Source organism: Eretmochelys imbricata, chromosome 14, assembly GCF_965152235.1.
Source record: "Eretmochelys imbricata isolate rEreImb1 chromosome 14, rEreImb1.hap1, whole genome shotgun sequence".
In the NCBI taxonomy this organism is placed as follows: domain Eukaryota; kingdom Metazoa; phylum Chordata; order Testudines; family Cheloniidae; genus Eretmochelys; species Eretmochelys imbricata.
Window position 1 is genome coordinate 36190758 of NC_135585.1, and position 11237 is coordinate 36201994.

An 11237-nucleotide genomic window follows, 5' to 3' on the forward strand; every position below is an offset into this window, starting at 1 on the left:
TCATTCATCGTATGATATTCCACTGTGTGTTCAAATTCTCTATTCTGTCCTGAGCACATGGCAGCCTCATAGCTGGTAGTGCCTCACTCCACTCAGCAGACAGTGTTTTATAGGACAGGGATCTGTAAAAGCTACGTAGAGGTTGAGTAGAATCTAGGAGTCGCTGTTGTAGATTTTTAAGAATCAAGCCTGTACTTTTTCAGTTGTCTTAACAAACACTTCTTGTCCTCTTCACTTAAGGATTCAATATAAATGCTTTCATTACTCAACTTCTGGACTGAAGTCTTTGCTTCTTCCAGTACTTTTTCAATGGATAGCTCTCTGATTGATCTAATTGTAGCTTCTATTGCTGGACAAAGATCTGTTCCTGTTGTAGCAGATGCCTGGATGGTATTATTTAATGACCCAAGTGGTTTCCAACAGTAGACTTAGAAGAGAGAGAATGGCTATAGTCTTCGCTGAATGTAGTAGCAAAAGTAATCCACCAGCTTCACTACTTAGATCCATCCCATCTTGGTAGATACTTTCCAAAGCTGGAGTAATTTTAAGACAACAGCCAAGGATCGTTCATGAGAAAGCCAGAGGGTTTCCGAGGCTGGACTAATTTGAACTTCAGTCTCAGTGTATCTTCTGTATTTTCCAAGATATTCAGTCTTTTTGGACTGTCAGGGTTCCCTCCCCACTCTGAACTCTAGGGTACGGATGTGGGAACCCACATGAAAGACCCCCTAAGCTTATTTAAATCATAGAATATCAGAGTTGGAATGGACCTCAGGAGGTCATCTAGTCCAACCCCCTGCTCAAAGCAGGACCAATCCCCAATTTTTGCCCCAGATCCCTAAATGGCCCCCCTCAAGTATTGAACTCACAAGCCTGGGTTTAGCAGGCCAATGCTCAAAACACTGAGCTATCCCTCCCACCCATTTCTACCAGCTTAGGTTAAAACTTCCCCAAGGCACAAATTCGTTGCCCTTGGATGGTATGCTGCCACCACCAAGTGATTTAACAAAGAATCAGGGAAAGGACCACCTGGAGTTCCTATTCCCCCAAAATATCCTCCCAAGCCCTTACACCCCCTTTCCTGGGGAGGCTTGAGAATACTATCCTAACCAATTGGCTACAAAGTGATCACAGACCCAAACCCCTGGGTCTTAGGACAATAGAGAAATCAGGTTCTTAAAAGAAGGATTTTATTTTAAAAAAAGGTAAAAATCCCCTCTGTAAAATCAGGATGGAAAATAACTTTACAGGGTAACAAAAGATTCAAAAACACAGCACAACTTCCTCTAGGCTTAGTTTCAAAGTTACAAAAAACAGGAATAAACCTCCCTCCAGCAAAGGAAAAATTCACAAGCAGAACAAAAGATAATCTAACACGCATTGCCTGGCTTTACTTACAATTTTTGAAAATGAGAGACTTTTAGGATGGTTTATAGGAGAAGGAGTTTTATGACCGGATGCTTCTCTGCTTCCCAAGAGAACACACACAACAAAGCCTTCCCCCCCACCACAAGATTTAAAAGTATCTTCTTTCCCCATTGGTCCTTTTGGTTGGGTGCCAACCAGATTATTTGAGCTTCTTAACCTCTTCAGGTAAGGAGGAATTCTAGGCTACCCTTAGTTGTATGGTTATGACATGGACTCTTGCTGAAAAAAGAATATAATGAAGACATTATAATTTATAGCTTTTTAAATGTCTTTTGAAGAGTCTTCAGTTCGTACTAGCGCTAGTTGGAGTAGATGGCCTCTGCAGCGTGTATAGGAGAGATTAGGGTTACGCTTTTCTCTGAGCAAATCTTGTACTCCACCATGTCTTCTAGAGAAGTTTGCAGCTCCATCAAATGCACAAGCAGCCATCTTTTTGGGGTCCAATTGACAAGCATTTAACTCTTCTAAGATGTGGGTTGTCACAGATGAAGCCAATCTGTCTTCTATAACTTGAACATCTAGAAATGCATCTCCTGGCCTACCACTGACATCAAGATAACATACACAATGACTTAATACTTGATGCCCATTTGCATCAATGCATTCATCAGCCATGTATGCAAATTTTTTTTGTGGTGAGAGAGTTCTTCACTTTTTCAACTGTTGAATCTTTCACTGTTGCACCACATGCTTCTAGCCAGTCAGTTGAGTTTCTTGCAGAAAGATAGTGAGCATTTGCTGGTCTTGTTCGGAACCAGTGTTCAACTTCAGGATGAACAAATGAAAATGCACTTAACATTGGTCTCCAGTTTGTAGTGTGTGGTATCTCTTGCTTAAATAGAAAGTATGATGCCACAGCCATGTTTGTATGAACTGTGTTGTGTCTCCAGCATTCTTAACAGCCTCATTAACACTCACTGGTGTTGTCCTTGGTAAGTGGAGATTTCCACATGAGTTCACCTCCCAGGTGGAGGGGCAAGAAGGCACCTTGCTCATTTCTCCAGCTGCTCACTGTTTACTCTGGCCACTGTTGTTCGTTTTACCACCGTTCACTCCATCGCTCTATTGCCAATGGCCCTGCGCAGTCACCTTCTGCTGCCACCTGCCACTGTGACCTCTGCGAGTTGGTCTCTTGAGGTTCCACCCAGCTCTCAGTGATTTCAGCTGAGCTCTTAGTGGGGGAACCTCGCTGCTAGTGCAGACTGGGCCATCTCTTCCACAGAAACACTGTCCCACAGCAGGTCTAAGCACTTAGACCTGATTATCAGTGATTTAAGCTGTAGTGGTCACTTAACAAAACAAAAGACTCTCTATGGAGCCTAATCAGCTCTGTCTTTAAACTGTGGAGAGGGGCAGGTCAAATCGTACTTGTGACACAGGCAGACCATCAAGCAAAACACCTGTCCCCACCCTCTCTCTTGATGCCCTCCATCAGCACAGGCTAAGTACAGTTGTACTGCTCTTTACTCATACAGTAAGAATAACAACATTTCATTACCCCCCCTTCCCCACATTCAAGGGATTTATAATCCAAACCCAGCCAAAATCTATCACTTGGGCAACACGGCTCTGTTTGCTGGACACCTAGGTAGATTAGGTGTGAATGTAAATACAGTCTGGTCCTGAAGCCTTTCCCCCCCAGCCCCAGCTCATCACCTGCTGTCAGGAAGAGCTCATTCAGACTTTGCTTGAAATTATTAGGTTGGTCAACATCACCGAAATGAATGCACTGACATTATCATAAAAAACAACAGCTGTATAAGGAAGCTAGTCTATGGGGCTACGCTTACAGATGTAGAGCGCTTTGAGTTAAACCAGCCTTTGGAGACTGCAGTAGGGAAAGCGCTGCAGTCTGTCCACACTGACAGCTTCAAGCGCACTGGCGTGGCCACATTTACGGCACTTGCAGCGGCATTGGGAGCAGTGCATTATGGGCAGCTATCCCAGCATGCAAGTGACTGCAACATGCTTTTCAAATGGAGGTGGTGGTGGAGTGTGACAGGGAGTGTGTTGTGCGTATGTGGGGAGAGAGAGAGTGGGTTTTTGGAGGACTGAGAGCATGTCAGCATGCTGTCTTGTAAGTTCAGACAGCAGCAGACACCCCCCACACCTCCCTCTCTCACACACAGCATTCCACACTAATGGTTGCTTTGTCTCAGAGCAGATAAGCAGCCGGCTATCAGAAATGGAGCTTTCAAAGAGCATATCTGCATTCCTGCAGCGATTCAAAAACAATGACAAGAGTGGCCACTTGACTTAAGGGGATTATGGGACGTTTCTGGATCAGAGCGCAGTAACGCAACACCTCGTCCACACTGACACCCAGGTGTTTCAGCGAAGACGCAGCAATCGTTAATCTTCTCGCTGAGGTGGAGCACCAGGAGCGCTCTAGCCGTGGAGTCAGAGCTCTCTACGTGCCTTGCCAGTGTGGACGGGTAGTGAGCTAGGGTGCCCGGCGCTGCTTTAATGCGCTGTAACTCGCAAGTGTAGCCAAGCCCTATGTTTATAATTTTCAAATCTATTATACTTTTTCAGATACACGTATTTTATCATACACTGTATATGCTTTTAAAGTGTGTATTAACGTTTCAATTTCAATTCAAATTTCCAATCACTAAACAGGCAATACTGCATGTAACTAGTTCACAAAACTGGGCGGGGGGTGGGAGCGTTTGGGGAAATTCAGGGGGGGTGTAGGGAAATCCGTGCCTGGCTCCCACCTGCACAACGCGCTCCTGGGGCTTGAGGGGGCAAATCGGAGGGGCCAAGTCCGTGCAGGGGCCAGACTGACTGGGCGGGGAGTGTCACACAGCTGGAGGCAGGGCCAGGAGAGGGGCCAAGGGGCAACATCAGGGCAGGGGGTAGGCAGCGGGGTTAAGAACAGATACAGGCACTGCCAGCCAGTGGCAGAGGGGAAACTCCGCGATAGGGAGCGGCAGAGGCGATAGAAGTGACCCCAGACGTGGGGGAGCCATCTGCAGTCTTTGCAAAAACAGAATGTTGGGGCACAGGGGCTTTTTTTCCACTTCCAGGATGGGGCAACCCAGTGTCAGCTTCCCAGGGCTGTAATCTGAATGGCACAGTGTCACCCAATGCCTGGACAAGGCACCTTGTCTCTATCTCAAATGATGGATTTTAGGAGACTAGATTCAGTGAATATTTTAAATACAGTCCCTTCCAAACATTATAACTGTCAGGCATATTTTTAGGGTTTACAAGAATCCCTTATCAGTTTCTGTGTCTGCTTAAAACCTCATAGGAGTTCACAAATGTGTCCTAGATGCTGTTCTATTGCCTTAATTCCTCTGTCTTTTTCTTGTAATGTTGTTTCATTCCTTTAAGTCATCCTTTTTAAACTGTTACTTTTATTACTCTGAGCAGTTCATCATATACCTTCATTTACATTGTGCAGAGGACTGTTCTTATGCGTCATTGTGTATATTTTTAATAGCAAGAGATCACTGAAAATATTCTGTTGCTGGTAGTTTCAGCAATTCCGTCTCCCAGTGTTTCTAGTATAGCACTTCCTGTTTGTATGGCAACATTGTTTTTTAATTCTAAATTTTTGTTGTTGTTGTTTTGTTTTCTGTGCAAGTTTATTCTTTCAGACCACATGATATCAAGGCTGACAGATTTCATAGGTTTGTATCAAAACTCCTTCAGTTTCCTTTAATCCTCCAATGGGGATTGCCTTTGTCAACTGTTGTTTTGCCTCTCTATCCTAATGCTCTCTACCCTAGTGCCTTTTCACATGTCACCATGTAGACCTCGGTTCCCAAATATTCGCTACAGACCTAGATGCTTTTGAAAATGCTTTTGTAATAGAAAACTTATTAAAAATCCTTTTTTTCTGTAAGTATTTCCCCATCTTGCAAACTCTGTAATGAACACTTTACTCTTTTGTTAGTTTATTTATTACATCTATAAATGTTGGCTTTTCTACTCATTTGTTTATACTTCTAATTGCATATTTTAATTTCCTAGCTTTGTATGTAAGCTACATCAATTGTTATGATACAATTCAGTGATGTTCTTCATTCTGACTATCTTATTGTTCTGTGCTGCCAAAATTCAGGATTTTTAAATTGAATTATCCTTTTTTTGCATTGGTTGGGTCTGGGGCATAGTGCTGACCGCCCCAGATTTGGCATTCCCCCCATGTTTTTACAGGGGAATAGCTAATGCATGTTAATTAGTCCAAGACTGTGAGACACACATTTTCTTAGCACTGGGGATACAGACTATAATGCTGACTCAGATGCGAAATTAAACATTATTATTATTATCTTGACAACTCTGATACTGAATGTGGGGCCAGTGCTGCTTTTTTGCCATGACAAGTATTTGCGTCTGAATGTCTGCAGCCCTCCATTTGTGTGGATATTATGGAAAAGCAGTTAAAACATTTTAAACTAGACTAATTAACATAGTTTTTTTATCCTCATTTCCCCTTATTCCCTTCCCTTATTAAGGGCTTGTCTACATGGTGTGACGCTAAAGGTGTGAAGTTAAAGCACACAAGTTACAGTACCTTAAATCTGAGAGATTTCAATGTTCAGTCTGTTCAGTTTAAATATAGAAGTGGTTTAAAAAGTAAATATATTGAAAGACTGAAAGCTGACTTGCTTATACTGTATAAGTAAGTTCATAGGGAGGAACTCATGGATCCCCAAGGGCTCTTCATTCTAGTGGATAAAGGCTTAGTGTGAACAAATAACTGGCAGCTGAAGCCAGACAAATTCCGATTAGAGGGTAGGCACAAATATTTGATAGCAAAGATGATTAGCCACTGAAACAAATGACGAAAGGAGGTGGTGGATTATCCATCTCTTAGCCCTGGTCTACACTACGAGTTTCGGTCGAATTTAGCAGTGTTAGATCGATTTAACCCTGCACCCGTCCACACGACCAAGCCTGTTTTGTCGACTTAAAGGGCTCTTAAAGTCTATTTATGTACTCCTCCCTGGCAAGGGGAGTAGAGCTAAAATCGACCTCGCTGGGTCAAATTTGGGGTAGTGTGGACGCAATTCGAAGGTATTGGCCTCCGGGAGCTATCCTAGAGTGCTCCATTGTGACCACTCTGGACAGCACTCTTAACTCAGAAGCACTGGCCAGGTAGACAGGAAAAGCCCCGAGAACTTTTGAATTTCATTTCCTGTTTGGCCAGCGTGGCAAGCTGGTCAGCACAGGTGACCATGCAGAGCTCATCAGCACAGGTGACCATGGAGTCCTAGAATCGCAAAAGAGCTCCAGCATGGACTGAACGGGAGACACTGGATCTGATCACTGTACGGGGAGAAGAATCTGTGTAGGCAGAACTCCGTTCCAAAAGGTGAAATGCCAATATATTTGTCAAAATCTCCAAGGGCATGATGGACAGAGGCTACAACAGGGACACACAGCAGTGCCACTTGAAAGTTAAGGAGCTGAGGCAAGTTTACCAATAAACAAAGGATGCAAATGGTCGCTCTGGGTCAGAGCCCCATACATGCTGCTATGGTGAGCTGCATGCAATTCTAGGGAGTGCCCCTAACACTACCCCACCACTGTCTGTGGACACCTGCAAGGGGGGAGTCTCATGCAACAGGGATGAGGATTTTGTGGGTGAGGAAGATGAGGAGGAGGTTGAAGATAGCGCACACCAGGCAAGCGGAGAATCCCTTCACCATGGCAGCCAGGAACTGTTCATCACCCTGGAGCCAATACCCTCCCAACCCTTCCAGGGCGGGCTCCCAGACCATGAAGCCGGAGAAGGCACCTTTGGTGAGTGTACCTTTGTAAATATAATACTGGGTTTAAAAGCAAGCGTGTTTAATGATTAATTTGCCCTGAAGACTTGGGATGCATTCGCGGCCAGTATAGCTACTGGAAAAGTCTGTTAACGTGTCAGGGGATGGAGCAGAAATCGTCCAGGGACATCTCCATGAAGCTCTACTGGAGGTACTCTAAAAGCCTTTGCAGAAGTTTACTGGGGAGGTCAGCCTTATTCCATCCTCTATGGTAGACACTTTTACCATGCCTAGCCAGTAGTCTGGAATCATTGCAGAACAAAGCATTGCAGTGAATTGGCCCGGGCTTTGGTGGCATTCAAGCAACATCCGTTCTTTATCTCTTTGTGCTCTCCTCAGGAGAGTGATATCATTCATGGTCACCTGGATCAAATACGGGAAATTTGTTTAAGGGGACATTCAGAGGTGCCCGTTCCTGCTGGGCTGTTTGCCTTTGGCTGAAAAGAAATCATCCCCGCTGTTAGCCATGGGGTGGCGGGCGGCCCGTTCATACTAAGCTGTTTGCTTTGGCTGACAGGGATCTTCCCTGATACTAGCCATGCGGTGGGGGGGGGGGAGGGGTGTGCTGAATCGATCATCCCAGAGAATTGGGGTGGGGGTTAGGTTGTGCAGCACATTCACCCTAAAACCGCAGCCCTTCCTTTTAAATGGACAACCCAACGGGCTTTGCTTGGTATGGGAAAGGAGGGCGCTGCTGTTTGAAACCGTTCCCACATGTTATGAAAGTTGAAGAAGCTGAAACCCTTTGCCTTACCATGGCTGCCTGCAAGCTGAATTCTGTTGCTCAGCCGAGCATGTGCGATGTCTCACACCAAACCAGCAGGCACTCAATATAAGAGGCAAAATGCGACCTTGTACCAAAAGCACATGTGCTGTGTAATGTGAATCGCTTGATTCAGAGTGAGAGAGTCTTCCCTGTGTTCTCTAAAATGTATCTTTTTAAATACTACTCTCCCTTTTTTTTCCTCCCACAGCTGAAAATGTTTCTATGCTCCCCCTATCATCTCTGTCCCAGAGGCTAGCGCAATTTGGAAGGCAAAAAAACCACACTTGCGATGAAATGTTCTCAGAGTTCATGCAGTCGTTCCACACTGAAAGATCTCAGCAGAATGCGTGAAGGCAAACAATGGCAGAGACCAGTAAAGCGTTAAATGAATGCGATGAGAGGAGGGAGGAGTGCGATGAAAGGAGGCAGGATGCAATGCTGAGTCTAATGGGGGAGCAAACTGACATGCTCAGGCATCTGGTGGAGCTGCAGGAAAGGCAGCAGGAGTACAAACTGCCGCTGCAGCCCCTGTATAACTGCCTGCCCTCCTCCCCAAGTTTCATATCCTCCTCACCCAGATGCCCAAGAATGCGGGGTAGGGAGGCTATGGGCACCCAGCCACTCCACCCCAGAGGATTGCCCAAGCAACAGAAGGCTGGCATTCAATAAGTTTTGAACTGTAGTGTTGTCCTTCCCTCCTCCCCTCATCCACCACCCCACCCGGTGCTTCCCGCCTCACCCACCCCTCCTGGGCTACCTTGCGAGTTGTCCACCTATTTGTGTGATGAATTAATAAAGAATGCATGATTTTCAAACAATAATGACTTTATTGCCTCTGAAAGCAGTGATCGAAGGGGGGAGGTTGGTTGGCTTACAGGGAAGTAGAGTCAACCAAGGGTGCGGGTTTTTGTCAAGGAGAAACAAACAGAACTGTCATACCGTAGCCTGGCCAGTCATGAAACTGGCTTTCAAAGCTTCTCTGATGCGCAGGGCGCCCTCCTGTGCTCTTCTAACTGCCCTAGTGTCTGGCTGCACGTAATCGACTGCCAGGCGATTTGCCTCAACCTCCCACCCTGCCATAAATGTCTGCCCCTTACTCTCACAGATATTGTGGAGCACACATCAAGCAGCAATAACAATGGGAATATTGGTTTTGCTGAGGTCTAACCTAGTCAGTAAACTGCGCCAGCGCGCTTTTAAATGTCCAAATGCACGTTCTACCACCATTCTGCACTTGCTCAGCCTATAGTTGAACTGCTCCTTACTACTGTACAGGGTGCCTGTGTATGGCTTCCTGAGCCATGGCATTAAGGGGTAGGCTGGATCCCCAAGGATAACTATAGGCATTTCAACATCCCCAAAGGTAATTTTCTAGTCTGGGAAGTAAATTCCTTCCTGCAGCTGTTCAAACAGACCAGAGTTCCTGAAGATGCGAGAGTCCTGCACCTTTCCCGGCCATCCCACATTGATGTCGGTGAAACGTCCCTTGTGATCCATCAGTGCTTGCAGCACCACTGAAAAGTACACCTTGCGGTTTATGTACTGGCTGCCAAGGTGGTCCGGTCCCAAGATAGGGATATGCATTCCATCTGTCGCCCCACCACAGTTAGGGAACCCCACTGCAGCAAAGCCATCCACTATGACCTGCACATTTCCCAGAATCACTACCCTTGATAGCAGCAACTCAGTGATTGTGTTGGCTACTTGGATCACAGCAACCTCCACAGTAGATTTACCCACTCCAAATTGATTCCCAACTGAAGGGTAGCAGTCTGGCATTGCAAGCTTCTAGAGGTCTATTGCCACTTGCTTGTGAACTGTGAGGGCTGCTCTCATCTTGGTATTCTTGCACTTCAAGGCAGGGGAAATCAAGTCACAAAGTTCCTTGAAAGTGCCCTTATGCATGCGAAAGTTTCGCAGCCACTGGGAATCATCCCAGACCTGCAACACTATGTGGTCCCACCAGTCTGTGCTTGTTTCCCCGACCCAGAATTGGTGTTCCACAGCATGAACCTGCCCCATTACCACAATGATGTCCAAATTTCTGGGGCCCGTGCTTTGAGAGAAGTCTGTGTCTATGTCCTCATCACTATCATGATCGTGCAGTCGTCTCCTGCTTTTGCAGGTTCTGCACATACTGCAGGAAAATGTGCTAGGAGTTTGCAATGCTCACAACAGCAGCGGTGAGCTGAGTGGGCTTCATGCTTGCCGTGGTATAGCATCTGCAGGAGAGCAGAGTTGCAGCAGAAGCGGTGGAGGACAACAGTTAGCACTGCGCACGTTTCCCGAGGAAGAACACAAGCACCCGGGAGCCCACAACAGACAACATGGAGAAATTCGCTATTGAGACAAGAGCAGCAGAGCAGAGTTGCAGTGGAAGCGGTGGATGATGACGACGGTTAGCAGTCCTACTGCACCGTCTGCTGACAGCAGTATGGCGTTTGCACAGAAAAAAGGCGCGAAACGATTGTCTGCTGTTGCTTTCACGGAGGGAGGGGCGACTGACGACGTGTACCCAAAACCATCCGCGACAATGTTTTTGCCTCATCAGGCATTGGGAGCTAAACCCAGAATTCCAATGGGCAGCAGAGACTGCGGGAACTGTGGGATAGCTACCCACAGTGCAATGATCCGAAAGTCAACGGTAGCCACGGTACTGTGGACGCACTCCACTGACTTAATGCACTCAGAGTGGACATACGCAATTGACTGTATAAAATTGATTTCTAATTTTGTAGTGTAGACATACCCTTAATGTCTTCAAATCAAGCTGGATGACTTTCTAGAAAATATGCTTTGGGGAAATAAAGGTTTGTGCTGGGGTATTTGGTTTAAGTGTAATGGCTTGTGACACACGGTAGGTCAGACTGCATGATCTAATGATACCTTATGATACTGTGAATCAATGGATCTTAGAATCTGATCCTGCAAACACTCACCACACATGTTTAATTATAAGCCTCTAAGTGGTTCCATTGACTTCACCTAATCTCTGTTATGAAGAGGGTTTAAAAAGTCTCTGTTTCTTTAGTCCTGGTGAGAGGGCCTAGGTCTGTGCTACAAATAGATTGATGAACACTAGGGGCTTTAAATACAGGAGCCTAAATTTAGACACCTAAATCCATATTCAGGCAGCTGAATAAGCAGCTTGTTTATCAAAAACACCGGACACTCAGAACTGAATCCCATTGTTGCAGGCGCAGTCATATGGAAACTCGAGCCATGTATTGAGAAAAATGAATATGGATTTGGGA